This window comes from Dromiciops gliroides, chromosome 1, assembly GCF_019393635.1.
Source record: "Dromiciops gliroides isolate mDroGli1 chromosome 1, mDroGli1.pri, whole genome shotgun sequence".
NCBI lineage: Eukaryota > Metazoa > Chordata > Mammalia > Microbiotheria > Microbiotheriidae > Dromiciops > Dromiciops gliroides.
This window is the reverse complement of record NC_057861.1, coordinates 62,559,155-62,576,321: the sequence shown is the minus strand read 5'-3', so window position 1 is coordinate 62,576,321 and position 17,167 is coordinate 62,559,155. Positions and strand designations below refer to the sequence as shown.

At 42.0% G+C, this 17,167-nt stretch overlaps 1 protein-coding gene across 2 annotated transcripts in view; it reads right to left on the bottom strand.

Annotated features, from left to right (window-relative positions):
- The window catches only part of FZR1 (fizzy and cell division cycle 20 related 1), a 99,649-nt gene that overhangs the window by 61,216 nt on the left and 21,266 nt on the right, over positions 1–17,167 (bottom strand). Inside the window, exon 1 of one of the 2 annotated variants that reach the window (XM_043967742.1) lies at positions 10,271–10,475. The exons of the other annotated variant lie outside the window; for it this stretch is intronic. The gene's annotated coding sequence lies outside the window, so the exon portion shown is untranslated. Of the gene's footprint in view, positions 1–10,270; positions 10,476–17,167 lie in introns of those variants that run through there. 2 annotated transcript variants of the gene reach the window in all.

Genomic DNA, 17,167 nt, shown 5'->3' with positions numbered 1-17,167 from the left:
AAAAATTCTATAATTTTGTAAAACATTATATCTTTCCTCTCAAGAAATTTAGAACCCAATTGGGAAAATAGGGCACAGACATTTAAAAAGTAATTAATTTGTAATGTTAGTTGCTATGTAACACATGGATAATATAAATGGTAAGTGCTAATGACTATCAGGAGTCATGTCTAATATACATACCCACATGGCAAAGAAATATGTTGCTTATTATTATCTGTACCATAGCTTTGATTTGTTTTACCTTAAACACTGGTTTCCAACCTGAAGTCAAAATTCAAATCAGGGATTTGCCCCCAGAGAGAACTAGCTATGGATTTGAAACAAAACAGAACTTCTTAACAATCAGAGGGTTCTAACCATGGAATTGGTTGCTTCCAGAAGATTCTGTCTATGGAGGCATTCAAGCAGAGGCTGAATAATTTGCCAAGGATAATAGATTTAGAACCCGAAAGGAATCTGTTTTTGTTTTTTGTTTTTTTGGTGAGGCAACTGGGGTTAAGTGACTTGCCTAGGGTCACACAGAGCTAGTGTTAAATGTCTGAGGCCAGATAACTCGGGAGGTCCTCCTGACTCCAGGGCTGGTGCTCTATCCACTGCGACACCCAGCTGCTCCCGAAAGGAATCTTAGACATCTAATCCAGCCTCCTCATTTTACAGATGGGAGAGGGGGATATTTGCTTCAGGTGGTGTTTGAACCAGATGGCCTCGGAGGTCTTGATTCTATGATTTCAAGTCTGCAATAGGGGTAGGAAAGATGCTAAGAAAAAAAGGCATATTCTTCAACCACACAGCCAAATGTAAAAAGAGCAGTAGGGCAAAACACTGTGAACTGAAAGCTGTGTCTAGCCTCATATGCAGGCATGAATAGGCTGTAAGACCCGAAATAGACTATATTACCACTAAAGGTCTCAGTTTCCCCATCTGTAATATCAGGTTTTAGGCTAGAGGACCTCTAAAGGTCTCTTTTAGTTTTGACATCCTATGATGATGGGAAATTACAGATATGTTATTTCATTGATGTGAGGTATTCCTGAGAATGAAAAATCTTTCCACCAATAAAGATGGGCAACTTCTCTGTAACTTAAAATCCAAGAGTACTTCTGGGAGTTACTCAGACGTCCACTGAATTGCTCATGCTCACCCAATTAGTACTATGTCAGAGGCAGGATCTGAAAACAGATCTTCCTAAATCCAAGGTCTACCCTCTATCCACTATGAAATATTGATTCTAATTTTATTTTTAACTTTTCTTAACTATGCTAGAAATACAGACCTGGACGTGCTACTGAAAATACACCTGTACATTCCAGACAAGAAAAGAAAATTGTATACCTCAAAGAACTGGAAACCAATCAATAGAGGAATGGTTAGACAGACTGTGGTACATGCATGTAATGAGATATTAAAACAGTGTTAAGAAATAACGAATATGGTGAATACACAGAAGGATGGAAATCTTCCATGAACTATTACAAAGTGATGCAAATCTGTAAGAAATGATGAGCAGGAAGAGTTCAGAGAAACCTGGAGGGTCTTACGTGAGCTGATGATGAGTGAGATGAGCAGAACCAGAAGAACATTGTACACAGTATCATCAACATTGAGTGTTGACCTACTGTGATGGACTATATTCTTCTCACCAATGCAATGGTACAGAAGAGTTCCAGGGAACTCATGGTGGAGGAGGATCTCCAAATCCAAGAAAAAAAAAGAAAGAAGGAACTGTGGAGTATAGATGCTGATTGAACCATATTATTTCTTTTGTTTTGGGTGCTGTTGTTTTTTTTTCTATTTTGAGGTTTTGCATCACTGCTCTGATTTTTTCTCTTGTAGCAGGATTAATGCAGAAATAGGATTAATGTTATTATGTGTATATATATATATATATATATGTGTGTGTATATATCTATATCTATATGTATAGAGATATATAGATATGACCTGTATCAGATTTGCCTGCTGTCTGGGGGAGGGGGGAGGGAGGGGAGGGAGGGAGAAAAATCTGAAATTGTAAAGCTTGTATAAACAAAAGTTGAGAACTATCTTTACATGTAACGGAAAAAATAAAATACCTTATACATAAAAAAAAACAAAAACAAAGTGATGCAAATCACAACTTGGGAAAGCAATATATACACAGTGACAATAACAATTTAAATGTGAAAAAAAACCCAACAAAATTAAAATTGAATGCTCGAATGTTTTAGTACAGTATTGAGCATATAGTAAGCACTTAATAAACACTTGTTAACTAACAGACTATCCAAGTTTGGCCCAAAGAAAAGATATGAGAATGTTCGTCCTCACTCCTCTGCAGACGTGAGGTACTATGGAATGCATACATTTATTCAAAGTCATATAAAAAGTATTCTTTTTTTTGGGGGGGTGAGGCATTTAGGGTTAAGTGACTTGTTCAAGGTTACACAGCTAGTTAAGTGTCAAGTGTCTGAGGCTGGATTTTAACTCAGGTCCTCCTGAACACAGGGCCGGTGCTTTATCCACTGCACCACCTAGCTGCCCCAAAAAGTATATAACTACCTCCACCATTGTGCCTTAGGCAGCTGCCTTCCCTTAGTCCCAGCTTTGGTCAGTGACTAAATTAAAAAAAAAAAGTAGCTGTCCCCCATTTTTCCAAATTGGACTGAATTCAATTCTACTTTATTAAATACCTATATGGAAGGTCCTTTACTCAGTACTGGAAAGAAAGCTAAATGAAAGCCTCTACACTCAAGGATTTTACAATCTAGTTTACAGGCTTCTCTGATGTGGGTATACTGGCAAATTAATTTTTGAACCTTTATCCCGGTGTACTACTCATTAAATAATAATTTTATTGCTATCACTTTGTACACACCAAGCATCAATTTGGTAACTGGTCCCTGGTGTTTGAATTATTTAATGTATTACAATCTATGACCATTTCTTTTCAGAAAATGACAAAGCCAAGTAGCCTCAGAGCTAACATCCCAAGCCACCCAACTTTAGATTGCTATTGCTAATTATTTTCATTTGAGAAAATGTAGCCATGGTGGGAATGTTCATTCCAGAATGATTCCTTATATCAGCTCTGCACTATGATTATTAAACCTACTACCATAATAACATTTAGCAATCTTCACTTTCCTAAGGAAAAAAAAACCATAAATCAAGTAAAAATCATTCTGGCATTTCTGTGAGGGATTTTGATTTGTTTCTCTAAAATGATCCATAGGTTTCATTTAGTTCTATCTGCTGAGAGATTACTAGATTTCCTACATCCTGTTCTGTCAAGAATAGAAGGTTCTGGGGCAGCTAGGTGGCGCAGTGGATAGAGCACCGGCCCTGGAGTCAGGAGTACCTGAGTTCAAATCCGACCTCAGACACTTAACACACACTTACTAGCTGTGTGACCCTGGGCAAGTCACTTAACCCCAATTGCCTCACTAAAAAAAAAAAAAAAAGAATAGAAGGTTCAAATGTTTAGTTCATCATTATCCAGATTCCAACTTAATAATAGCAAACATTTATATAGTGTTTACTATGTGCCAGGCAGTGTGCTAACCACTTTATAATCACTCTCTCATTGGATCCTTGAAAACAACCCTGGGAGGTAGCTACTATTATTATCCTCATTTTACAGATGAGGAAACTGATGTAAACAAAAGTTAAGTGACTGTCCTATGCTCATACAGCTTGTAGGTGTCTGAGACCAGATTTGAACTTAGGTCTTGCTGACTCCAAGCTGGGTGCTCTCTTCACTCTGCCAACTACTTGCCTAAACTTAAGAATTGATTTTAAAAGGTCTAAAAAAAAAAATTAAGATGGGTACTATCTACTTGAAGAGAGCAACTGGCTCAATGCAAAGGTAATTTTTAAATTTTAGTATGGTTTCTTCTTGCCATCACCAGTCACTCAATCACCTAAGCTTGAAAACTCAGTCATCTTTCAGACAGCTAGCTAATGCAGTGGATAGAATACTGAGCCGGGCATCAAAAAGACCTAAGTTCCAGGGCAGCTAGGTTCAGCCCTGGATTCAAGAGGACCTGAGCTCAAATCTGCCTTCAGACACTTGACACTTACTAGCTGTGTGACCCTGGGCAAGTCACTTAACTCTCATTGCCCCACAAAAACAAAAAGACCCAAGTTCAAATCTATCCTTGGACAAATTACTAGCTGCGTGTGACCCTGAGCAAATTACTTCACCTGTTTGCTGCAGTTCCCTCAAATGTAAAATGGAGATAATAACAGGACTCACTGGAACAGAAGATCATTTCTCGAAATATTTCAGTGTGGATATTTCTAGGACAATTGGCATGAAATTGAGGTTGATGTAGAGAAAGACTTAAGGCAAAAGGAGAAGAGGACAGCAGAGGGTGAGCTGGATAGTGTCATGGAAGCAACATGAGCTTGGACCAACTTCAGGAGATAGTGCATGAATAGAAGGGTCTGTTGTGCTTTGGTCTATGGGGTCACAAAGAGTCAGACACAACTGAACAACAAAACCTTGTAGGATTGTCTAAAGAACCAAATGAGATCTTTGTAAAGCACTTAAGCACAGCACTGGGCACAACAAAAGTGCCTACTAAATGCTTATACCTTTTTTTGTTTGACTAGTTCCCTCTCCTTTCAACCACAATATTCCAATCAGTTGTAAAGTTTTTTTTGATCTTCTCACTCCTACTTTAGCTATCCTAGGTTGGCTCTTGTAGTGTCTTCCTAAGACTACAATAAAAGTCTCCTAACTGGTTTTCCTGATGCTAATGTGTCTTTTCTCCAAACCATCCTCCACACTGTAATAATGCCAGATGCATTGCTTCAATGACTCTTCACTATTTAAAAAACCTTCACTGCTTCCCAGTGCCTATCCAAATAAAATACAAACTTCTTCAGGCTGGTATTCAAGGCCTTCCATAATCTGCCTTCATACTCTATCCTCAATTCTCATCCCATCTTCCATAACAGGAATAGGGCCCCACTCCTCCCTTTCTAAGATCAAATTTTCATTTCCTTCTGGACCCACACCTCAGGGTTCTACATCTCTTCCATGAAGCTTTGATTCTCCTCAAATGGAAGTGATCCTCCTTCCTCAAATTTCTCATAGTACTTTCTTTCTTTCTTTTGTTTTGGTGAGGCAAGTGGGATTAAGTGACTTGCCCAGGGTCACACAGCTAGTAAGTGTGAAGTGTCTGAGGCCAGAATTGAACTCAGGTCCTTCTGAATCCAGGGCCGGTGCTCTATCCACTGCGCCACCTAGCTGCCCCTCTCATAGTACTTTGAATGAGCTCCTTAGCACATTCTGTCAGATTTGTGCTATAGTGAGTTTGTGTTATTTCCCTTTTTTGAGTGTATGTATGCTCAAGAGCAAGAACTTTATTTTATTTCATCTTTTCATCCCCAGAACCAAGAAAAGAACCTTGCATAGAAGTCACTTATTTATCGATGTTATTCAGGAAGAGAACTTTACAAGTGGGCTTCATTGAGACTCAGATGAGAAGTACTTAAAAAATTAAAAGAAAATGTCTCATAGACACATGGGATCTAGAAATCTTTGAGGTTATCTATACTCTAACTCCTCACTGTACAGAAGAAACTAAGGTCCTTAACTAAGATATTGTGATTTATTCAAGGTCAAACAGGTGCAGAGCCCAGATAGGAAATCAGGTGCTGACAAATAAATCCCTTGCTCTTTTCACTAGACAATATTGCCTTCAAAAGAACCTAAAGTCAGAAGTTTCAGCACTTGCACCTTTTCAAAAACTTTCTGTTTCAGACCAAGGTATTAAGACTTGAGATGCAAAAAGCACTACTACAGTGAAACCAGAGAAAGAGAACTCAAGTGCAAATGAAATTGTTCATTGGTTTTTAGCAAGATTTCTTGAGGCTGCCTAAAACATCCACAGGAGTGGATTTCCTATTTCCAGGAAGGCAGGCAAAAGTTAATAAACCCTAAAAGAGGTAATCATATTTGCTTCTTATGGGTACCACGTACACATCACATTCTTCATTTCAATGTCTATAAAAATTATTCTAGCCTTCATTCAAGGATACAATATAAAAAAATAGTAAAGTTTCCTTTCTATTCCAGGTTGTGCCACTAACTAAATGTGTTACTTTGGGGGTGGGTCACTTTCTTTTCTCTCTATGATAATTAAATTAGATAACTTCTAAAACTCTCCCAGCTGTAAAACTATACGAATTTAAATGACAGCAATGGAGAAGTCATTTCTTCATAGTTGTCAAGATAAAAGTGCACTGTTATCCATATTTTTCGGGGGGGGGGGCGCAGGAGGGGAGAGGCTGTGATCAGTGATCTCCTTGTGACCAAATGTATCTAAAGACAATAAACATTTATTTATTTATTTATTTATTTAGAAGTGAGGCAATTGGGGTTAAGTGACTTGCCCAGGGTCACACAGCTAGTAAGTGTCAAGTGTCTGAGGTCATATTTGAACTCAGGTCCTCCTGAATCCAGGACCGGTGCTCTTTCCACTGTGCCACCTAGCTGCCCCCTTTAAAAAAATTTTTTTTTAATTTTACAATTTTGTTAGACAATAAATATTTATTAAGCATCTCCTGGGAAGCAGTATGGAAGAGTGGAAAAGTGCAGTGGCTCTCTGTAATGAGAGGACCTGGGTTTAAATCCCACCTTTGAATCTTGAGCACTTCATTTGTGACCTTGGGTAAAGTCACAGGTTCCCTGGCTTAAATTGTCTTACGTTTGAAATGAGAGGATTGGACTAGATGGTCTTTGAGGCCCCTTTCAACTCTAGATCTATAATCCTAATGTGTAAAGAAACTGGGAAGAAAAAAAGACAATCTCATATCATATCAAGGGAAATGGGATATGAATATACATTAACACAATAGAAAATAAAAGTCAGCCAGCTATGTGGCGCACTGGCCCTGGATTCAAGAGGACCTGAGTACAAATCCAGCCTCAGACACTTGACACTTACTAGCTGTGTGACCCTGGGAAAGTCACTTAACTCCCACTGCCCTGAAAAAAAAAGTCATAAAAATCATATAGCTAGAAAGGATCACAGATAGCATGCAGTCTAACTCTCATGTTCTCAAGGTCTTATGGTGAGTTAGTGGCAGAGTTAGAACTAGACCTATGATCTTTTCCACTAGTTCAGTGTTCTTTTCATTAGACCAAACTGGTTCTCAAATGCAGAACAAGAACAAGATGCTTGTTATTATAGTTCACATTAGGAGATCACAGGTCTGACTGCAGAGGATCAAGGAAGATTTCATACAGGAGGTGACCTCTGAAGAGACCCTTAAGAAGAGTAGAGCTTCAACAAGAGGTAACTGAAGGTAGACAGGGTGTGTTCCAGGCATGAGAACAAATGGAGAAAACAAAGGATAGCAGCCCAGGTGAGTATGGAATAGAGGCAGGAAGTGATGAAAGAAAAAAGTTCGACAAGGTTGGTAGGAGTCTACAAAAAAAGAAACAAAGTGGTTTATCCAGGGATAGGTTCTCAGCCTCATTTACACCGATTTTGACCAAATTCAGGAACAAAAAATAGACACAAATGAAAATGGAAAATTCAGCCTTGGCCATTTCTTCCTTTCAAGAAGTAACAATTTGATGTCTGTAACAAAACTCAAATTAAATAGGTCAAGGTTCTTGATGATAGAGGGATACTCTTGGGGGCAATAATGTAAAAATCTAACTTGAATCCTGGCTCTGCCATTTATTACTTCTGTGACCTTGAACATTTAAGTCACTTTCCCTCTCTGGGCCTCAGTTTCTCCTATAAAACAGGGAGGAGGGAACTTTCTCTATGGTTCTTCCCAGATCTAATGATCTATAAATTTCTCTAAGTTTTAGCTTGAAGTACTACAGATAGAATACTGTATAGACATGAGATTTCCTTCCTAATCCCCAAGACAGCCCTTAAAATGGTAATGATTTTTATTATAATCCATATATGCAAATGTGGACATAAAGGCTTCCATAACCAAATTAATGTCAATCTTCAGAAACAGCCTATTACAGAAGTTTCTTTTGTATAACATGTAGCAACTGATTAGTCCAAAACGTAAATGTGAAAGCAAGGAAATACATTTTAAAAGAAAAATAAATGCAGAACAACTCTCCCATTTTTCTTTCTGCCAACTTTGTATTTTTTGCTTCCTGAAAATTTCTTCTCTTCCCCACTTTAGTCCAAACAATTCTTTAAAACAGTCATCTCAAGACATGAAACACTCAAGACTTTTCAATGTATAGTTAAGATAGATCAAGTAACCAAAAAAAAAAAAAAAGATCAAGTAGCTAAACCCAACTCCATGGAAAAACAATCTCTTGGGCAAAAAGCTGTTCAAAAATAGGAAGATAGATTAAAACTTTCTCTTTAAAATCTACTAGCAGGAATTTATATTCCTAACTAAACCATGAGTCCCACTTTAATCACTGCAGAGTGCCATGCACCTGCTCAGTTTCCTTGCCTCTATCCTCTTCTAGTTTCTCAAAGATTTTCTAAGTTCTTGGGATAAAGAAATGAAAAATTATATAGCAATTCAGGGAACAATGTATTTTGTAACTAAGTCGTGACCTTCACCTGCCATATTCTCCTTACCCTCATGACATCCATGGTTAACAGGAAGATGAAAAAGGGGACAATGTACAATTGTCTCCCCACAAGTTGTCTCTCCATCTTCAAAGGAGAGATTTTCACATTTCCTGGTAATTTCAAGGTCCCTAAAGATAGCTGGCAATATTTAGGGACATAGTGTCCTTTATTTGGGTAAGTCTCATTCAAAAGATAACAGTTTTAACCAATCCCTAGAGATGGGATAGAAGAGATGGTCTGAGGTTAACACCTGTGTTCAGTAGAATGAACCAGTTGCTGCTCGTAGCCAACAAGGTAGTAAAGGTATTTTATCCTAATAAATAATTCAGAGAAAGGATTGTGGCAGTGGCTAGAAGATCCTTGCCCTCTGTATACCCTGAAATTCTTTGGCACAGATGGAATCCTTAATCCTTCAACTCTCAGGTGAGGTGGGGAGGGAAGATAACTCCTGTTTAAATAGGGGAGAGATCAGAAAGATTTGGTGAGGAAAGAAAATGGATCTCAAGGAAAGGGGTTCAAAAGAAAAAACAAACAGGGCTGGGAATTAGAGATGGTTTCAGGAACAGAGTGGGGACTATGATAAGAGCATCTGAATTTGGGGGAGTACCAAGGAGGTGGGAGGAAGAGGGCCAGCAGAGGTGGGTTCTAAGGAGCAGAATGGATTTAGGGGTACAGATCAAGTTTAGAAGCAGCAGAGGTAAGCTTGAGGAGGACAAGAGGCAGACTTAATGGGGGCTCATACTAGAGGGGTAACAAGGGTCAGAGGAGGAGAGGATAAGGTTCAGTTTGCAGGGAAGCCTATGTTTGGAGGAAGCAAAGGTGGGTTGAGGGCTCAGAGGTCTGATTCAGGAGTCAGGACAAGCCAATTGGTTGGGGACAGAAGGACTAGGTTTTGGAGCAGCAGCCTAGGAGAAGAGACCGAATATCCCAGGTTTGATGGGGCCAGGTAGAGTACGGGGAGTTTGGCTTACATTGAGAGGTAGGGCTGGGTGATACATTGATGGGCTTTGAGGGCTGTGGACAGAATTAAGTGGCCTGGGGGATGGAGAAGTGAAACTAGAAGGGCAGAGAAAGGCTAGGGCGAATAGTGGTAGATTTGGGGTTTTGAGAGCCCAGGTAAACTGAGGGCAGAAATAAAAGGAAAATGAAGATGGGTTTGGGGCACAGAGGGAGGGGAGGGGGCAAACAAGGGAGTCTAAGGAGACAAGGATAGAATGAGGAAGCAGAGGTGAGAGAGAGGCAAGAGGGGTGGAGGCGATGATAAAATGCGAGAAGTGGAGGTGTACGGGGGGAAGAGATGAGGGAAAGCAGAGGTAGAGGGGACAGCAGAAGAGGGTTTAGAGGCACAGTAAGAGGTGGGTGGAAAGGAATAGAAGACAAGGGGGGCAGCACATTTATTAGACAGCGAGGAGGGCGGCAAGGGGCACAGGTGCGGGGGGCGGGGGGGATGGAGGCGAAGGGGGAATGGGTCTGGGGAGGGAACAAGGGGACGGGGAGGGGGGCAGGCAAGGGTCAGCAAGGATTTGAGTCTGGGGGAGGGGGCAGCAGACCCTGGGTCAGGGGGGACAGCAGAAGATGTGGGGGGCTGGTGGGCAGTAGGCCTGAGCGGGACGGCGGCAGGCCCCGGACCGGGAGGTGACCTGGAGCTGCTGACAGGATAGGGGCTCCGGGCGTCCCCGTCCCGTACCGGGTCCCTCCCCGGGACATCTCACCTGGCTCCGTCTGCGCCCCGCCGGCCGGCCGCTCGGTCTCGTTCGTCTGTCGGGGCTCACCGGGGAGGGCAGGGCAGGGCAGCAGTGCCGCCGGCCGCACTGCACAGCCAGGCCCCGGCCGCTGTCAGGCTCCCGGCCTTAGCGCTCCCTCAATATGGCGGCGGCCACTCCTCCGCGGCCTCCCCTCCTCCTCCGCCGCCGCCGCCGCCGCCGGCCCCCTCCCTCCCGCCCTCCCGCCCTCCAGCCCGGCCCCGACCCGGCCCCCAGCCCAGCGCTCCCGCGCAGGCGCGTTCCCGAGCCCAGCCGAGCCGCGCCAAGGCCCCCTGCCTCGGCCCAAGAAGCTCGCGCTGGTCTCCCGGCCTCGCGCCACTCTCACTCGGGGCGCGCGCTTGACCACGCCTCCTCCTCCTCCTCCCCGCCCAATTCCTCCTTAAACACCACCCCCTCCACCTAGGTCCCCGCAGCGGAGCTGGATGCGCCGGCGCGCGAAGGGCATCTCGGGAGGGAATGACGTCCCTGACTATTCGAATCAATACAGGAAGCGGCGGGCCACGCGTTGCTAAGGGCAACGGGAGGGGGAGCCCAAGGTAGTCCAGGATAGGGAGCCTTGGGCTCTACTTAGGACCGTACCCTGTCCGCATGACTCTGCATTGCTTAGAGCTGAGAATGGCAAGCTCTCAGAGGGAAAGAACCCCGAATTCGGGGCCAGGAGGCCTGGGCTCCAATCCTGGTCTGCCCTTCGCTTTCTCTGAGCCCTGGGACAACTCTCTCGAACTCTCTGGACCCCTCCAGTTACATCTCTGTATAATTACGGGTTGGACTAAACACGAAGAGGTTCTTAAACTGGGGTCCGTGTACATTTTTTTAAGGAAAAATAATCTAGATATTATTATTTCAGTATAATTGGTTTCCTCAGTATTTTATTTTAGGCATTTAAAACATTCTGAGAAAGGGTTTCATCAGACTGCCAAAGAACACAAGAACCCATGGGCAAAATCTGCGTTTGACTTCTGGCTCTGCCATTTCCTGGAGTGATCTTGGGTTTTCCCATGAATTCATCTATCTTTCTTTGTCTCAGTTTCCTCATCTCTAAGATGAAGTGGTTGGCCTAGATCAAGGCTTCCTAAACTTTTTCCCACTCGACCCCTTTTCGAGGGAGAAATTTTTAGGAGACCAGGGTATATAAGTTTATAAAATAGATATACACAACCTTTTACTGTTGCCAAATTGTTCACAACCCCCACATTCAGTTACAGGACCCCATGGGATCGACCCACAAGTTAAGAAGCTTTGGCCTAGATCAGTGGTGTCAAACTCAAATAGAAACAGGGCCACTAAATCATACATGAGAATTCCAGTGAGCTGCACATTACCTATGTTCTATTGTATTTTTATTTATTTTGATAAATATTTCTAAATGTATTATAAAGTAGTAATTACCAAAACAATCCGGTACTGGCTAAGAAATAGAGAGGTGAATCAGTGGAATAGAATAGGTACAAATTACACTATAGTAAATGACTATAGTAATCTAGTAGATGATAAACCCAAAGATCCAAGTTTTTGGAACAAACACTCATCTGACAAAAACTGCTGGGAAAACTGGAAAACAGTATGGCAGAAACTAGGTATAGACCAACAGCTCACACCGTACACTAAAATAAGGTCAAAATGGGTACATGATTTACACATAAAAGACAATACCAGGGGGGCAGCTAGGTGGCCTAGTGGATAAAGCACTGGCCCTGGATTCAGGAGTACCTGAGTTAAAATCCGACCTCAGACACTTGACACTTACTAGCTGTGTGACCCTGGGCAAGTCACTTAACCCCCACTGCCCCGAAAAAATAAATTAATTAATTTTTAAAAAAGACAATACCATAAGCAAATTAAAAGAACATGGAATCTATCTATCAGATTTATGGGCAGAGGAAAAATTTTGGACCGAAGAAGATATAGAGACCAGAACAAAATGTAAAATAGATCATTTTGATTATATAAAATTAAAAAGGTTTTGCACAAACAAAAGTAATGTAACCAAGATTACAAGGGAATCAGAAGACCGGGAAAACATTTTTGAAACAAGTATCTCTGATAAAGGTCTCATTTCTCAATTATATAGAAAACTGAGTCAAATTTATAAAAATACGAGTCATTCCCCAATTGATAAATAGTCAAAGGATATGAACAGGCAGTTTTCAGACAAGAAATCAAAGCTATCTACGATCATATGAAAAAATACTCTAGATCACTATTTTTTTAAAAAATTGTTTATTTTTAAGCAATAAAATGTTTTTGTTTATAGTTTTGGGTTCCAATTTTTATCCCTCTTTCCCTTCCTCCCCTCCCTCCTCCCTGAAGTGGCAAGTAATCAGATATAGGTTATACATGTACAATTATGTACAGCATTACCACATTAGTCATTTTATATAAGAAAACTTGAATAAAAGAAAAAAATGAAAGAAAGCAAAAGATAGCATGCCTCAGTCTGTATTCCATCAATAGTCCTTTGGGATTGTCTTGGATCACTGTATTGTTAAATTATTGTTAAATCTTTCCAGGCCTTTCTGAAATCATCCTGTTTGTCATTTTCTAGATCACTATTGATCAGAGAAATGCAAATTAAAACAACTCTGAGGTATCACCTCATACCTATCAGAGTGGCAAATATAACAAAAAAGGAAAATATTGGATGTTGGAGGGAATGTGGTAAAGCTGGGATGCTAATCCAACTGTTGGTGGAGTTGTTAAAGGATCCCAACCATTCTGGAGAACAATTTGGAACTATGCCCTAAGGGCTATAGAACTGTGCATACCCTTTGATCCACTTCTGACAACTATTAGGTAGGTGACTGTGTGCCAAGCTAAATCTGGTGGTTGTTCAGCTGTTACGGTTGTATCTGACTCTTCAGCAGAACATCTGGGGCTTTCTTGGCAAAGATACTGGAATGGTTTTGCCATTTCCTCCTTTGGCTCATTTTACAGATGAGAAAACTGAGGCAAACAGGGTAAAGTGACTTGTCAATGGTCACACAGCTAGGAAGTGTCTGAGGCCAAATTAGAACTTGGGTCTTCCTGACTCCAGGCCTGGTGTTCTATCCCCTGTGCCAGCTAGCTGGCCCCTCTGAATCTGTAGTCCTCCTCATTTATAAAATGGAGATTTAAAAAGCAAACAAACAAGTGGATAGTGTCATTTACAATCATCCAGATCCTTAATTTATAGATAAGGTAACCAAAGCCCAGAGAGATTAAAGCAATCAACATTGAACCCTGGGGCTCTGACACTTCCACCTCTCTTTGTACTCCACTTGCAGAAGCACTCAAATGTACACACACACACACACACACACACACACACACACACACACACACACACACACACACACACACACACACTCTCTCACTCTACCCCTAGGGAACAACAATGCTAAATATTTGGCCTTCCAGGATTATCTTGTAGTTAAAAACACCAAAAGGAGTGATTTTTACCTATTGCTTTGCAAATGTGTATTGATGCCTTCCTGATACATCTACAAAAAGAACTTATCTTTTTCTTCCAAACTCTCCCTTTCTAACTTCTCTCTTTGTTGAGTGCACCGCCAATTTGTCTAGGTTCACAACCTAGGTGTCATTTCTACCAGCACAAATCTCTCTCTCTCTCTCTCTCTCTCTCTCTCTCTCTCTCTCTCTCTCTCTTTTTGATCTTCTAAGCTATAACCTTAGTTCAGTCACTCACAACCTCTCATCTAGAGGATTCCAACAGCCATAAAAGGTCCTACTGTCACAAGTCTCTCCCTACTCCTATTCATCCTCCACATGTCTACCAAAATGATTTTTCTAAACCACAAGTCTACTTCACCCTCCTCTAGGCTTCGGAGGTTCTCCATTGCCTCTAGGAGCAAGCAGAAACAACTTTGTCTCACTAATCCTCTCTCCCGATGGCAGGAGGTTGGGGGTGGGGGTGGGGGGAGGTTCCTGAAGGAATGGCCCTTGATGGGGAATGCTGTGAGCAGAGAGGTGTGACACCTCTGAGCCAGGATGCTACAGGGGTAATGAAAACTTTGAAGGGGGGTAGGAGAGAGAGAGAGAGAGAGAGAGAGAGAGAGAGAGAGAGAGAGAGAGAGAGAGAGAGAGAAGGAAAGGAGTGAACTTTTCAATGGTGAATGGGAGTTCTCTGCAGAGCCACAGACATGTCCCTTGACTTCCAGTATGTGCCACCCTAGCAACTGCTAAGAACAAGTCTTCCCCAGTGAGCTCCTTGGTTGAACTGAGCTTTTTTTCTTATTCTAAATGGCCTCCTTTACTTCGGTCTCATTCTGCTTCACCCCTCACTGTTGATCCCTCTGCTATTTTCTCTAGGTTTTGGGGACACCGCTGTCCCCTGGTTCTCCTCCTACCTGACTTCCTTCTCAGCGTCTCCTTTGCTGGATCACACCCTCTAACCACAGGAATCCCACAGGGTTCCTTTTGTCTTGGGTCCTCCTCTCTTCTGCCTCTACGCTTCTTCACGGGGTGATCTGATCAGCTTTCGTGGATTTAGTTTCCATCTCTATGCTAGTGTTTCTCAAATCTGCCTTTCCGGCCCCAAACCCTCTGCTGACCCTCCAATCTCGGATCTCCAACTGCCCTTCAGACATCTTAAATTCAATGTGTCCAAAACTGAACTCGTTATCTTTTCCCCTAACCCCCCTCCTGCCCCCAACCCTTCCATATCACCATAGAGCACAACACCATCCCCAGGCTCATAACCTAGGAATCATCCTGGACCCCTCACTCTCACCCCCCATTATCCAAGCTGTTGCCAGCACCTGTCAATTTCACCTGTGAAGCCTCTCTAATTCGTCCCTTCTCTCCTCTGACCTGGTCACCCCTCTGCACAAGCCCTTATCATGTCACTACTGGACTACTGCAATAGCTACTGGTGGTTCTGCCAGCCTCAAATCTTTCCTCCCTCTCATCCTATCTTCCAGCTGCCAAAGTGAGCGATTTTCTTAAGACACAGGTTTGATCATGTCATCCCCTACATTGGCCAAACTTCAGTAGCTCCCTATCATCTCCAGGATCAAACCCTCTGTTTGGGGGTTCAAAGCCCTTTATAATCTAGCCCTTTCGTACCTTTCCAGTTTTCTTATACCTTATTCCCCACTAGTTACTCTCTGATCTGAGGACGGCTAAGTGGCAAAATGGATACAGCACTGGGCCTGGAGCCGGTAAGTCCTGAGTTAAAATCCAGCCTCAGACAGTTACTAGCTATGTGACCCTGGACAAATCACATAACCTTGTTTGCCTCAGTTCCTTATCTGTAACATGGGAACACACTGGAGAACAAAAAGGCAAACCATTCCAATATCTTTGCCAAGAAAACCCCATGGACATCCACAGAGTTGGACACAATTGAAAAAATAGTGATTTAGTAACACTGGCTTTTTTTTGCTATTCCATCTCTCAGTTTCAGGCTTTTTCTCTGGCTGTCTCATGTGGCCTGAATATTCTTCCTTTTCGTCTCTGCCTACTACCTTTCCTTTAAGTCCCAACCAAATTCCCGTTTTTTTACAGGAAACCTTTCTCAACCCCTCCCCCCCCCAGGGCAATGAAGGTTAAGTGACTTGCCCAGGGTCATACAGCTAGTGTCAAGTGTCAGAGGCCAGATTTGAACTCAGGTCCTCCTGAATACAGGGCAGGTGCTTTATCCACTGCACCACCTAGTTGCCCCACTCAACTCCTCTTAATTCTAAAGCCTGCCCCCCTTTTAATTATTTCCCATTTATCCTGTATATAGCTTGTCAGTACATATTTGTTTGCTGGTTGTCGTCTCCCTCATTGGATTGTAAATGCTTTGAGGACAGGGACTGTCTTTTGCCTCTTTTTGTTCCCCCCGCACTTAGCACAGTGCTTGGCACATAGCAGGTACTTTTGTTGTTGAGTTGTCTCAGTCATGTCTATGATCCTATTTGGGGTCTTCTTGGCAAAGATACTGGAGTGCTTTGCCATTTAAAAAAAATTTTTTTTTTTTTTTGGTGAGGCATTTGGGGTTAAGTGACTTGCCGAGGGTCACACAGCTAGTAAGTGTTAAGTGTCTGAAGTCGAATTTGAATTCAGGTCCTCCTGACTCTAGGGTTGGTGCTCTATCCATTGCGCCACCTAGCTGCCCCTTTGCCATTTCATTTTAACAGATGAAGAAACACGGTTAAGAGACTTGCTCAGGATCACACAGATTATGTGTGATCTGTGATCTGAGGCCAGATTTGAACTCAGGAAGATGAGTCTTCTTGACTCTAGGCACTGTGCTCTATCCACTGTGCCACCTAATTGCCCTGCACAGAATAAACTTAATACATGTTTATTCACTAATTGTTTCTGGTGTCCTCTGTTACCTTAATATGTATAATCTCCCTAATTTCTGTTTACTACATGTATGAAGGGAATGGGAAACTAAGCTGGTGAGAGCTGTTACCCTCCTTCCCCACTGGAGTAAGCAAGGAAAATGCCTTTTATTTTGAACCCTTAAAAGAAAGCATCATATACCTAAACAAGGGCTTCTTAAACCTTTTCCACTCATGAAATATAAAATAGGTATAAATATAAATACATAAAATATATAAATATGTTATATATAATATAAATATAAAATATATATAAATAGGTATAAATAACCTTTTATCATTGCCAAATTTTTCATGACCCCCACATTTGGTTATGTGACCCCATATGGGGCAACGACCCACAGTTTAAGAAGCTTTGACCTAGACTATCAATATTTGAGGTACGGTAGATAGTTCTAATTTTCACCTAAAAACCTTCTGGGGGAGGAATGAGTAAAAGAATGAGGGCCTCGTCACCACAGGCCTTCCTCTTGCTCCCCACAAAAACAGAAATCTCTGTCTCCCTTAGAGACAC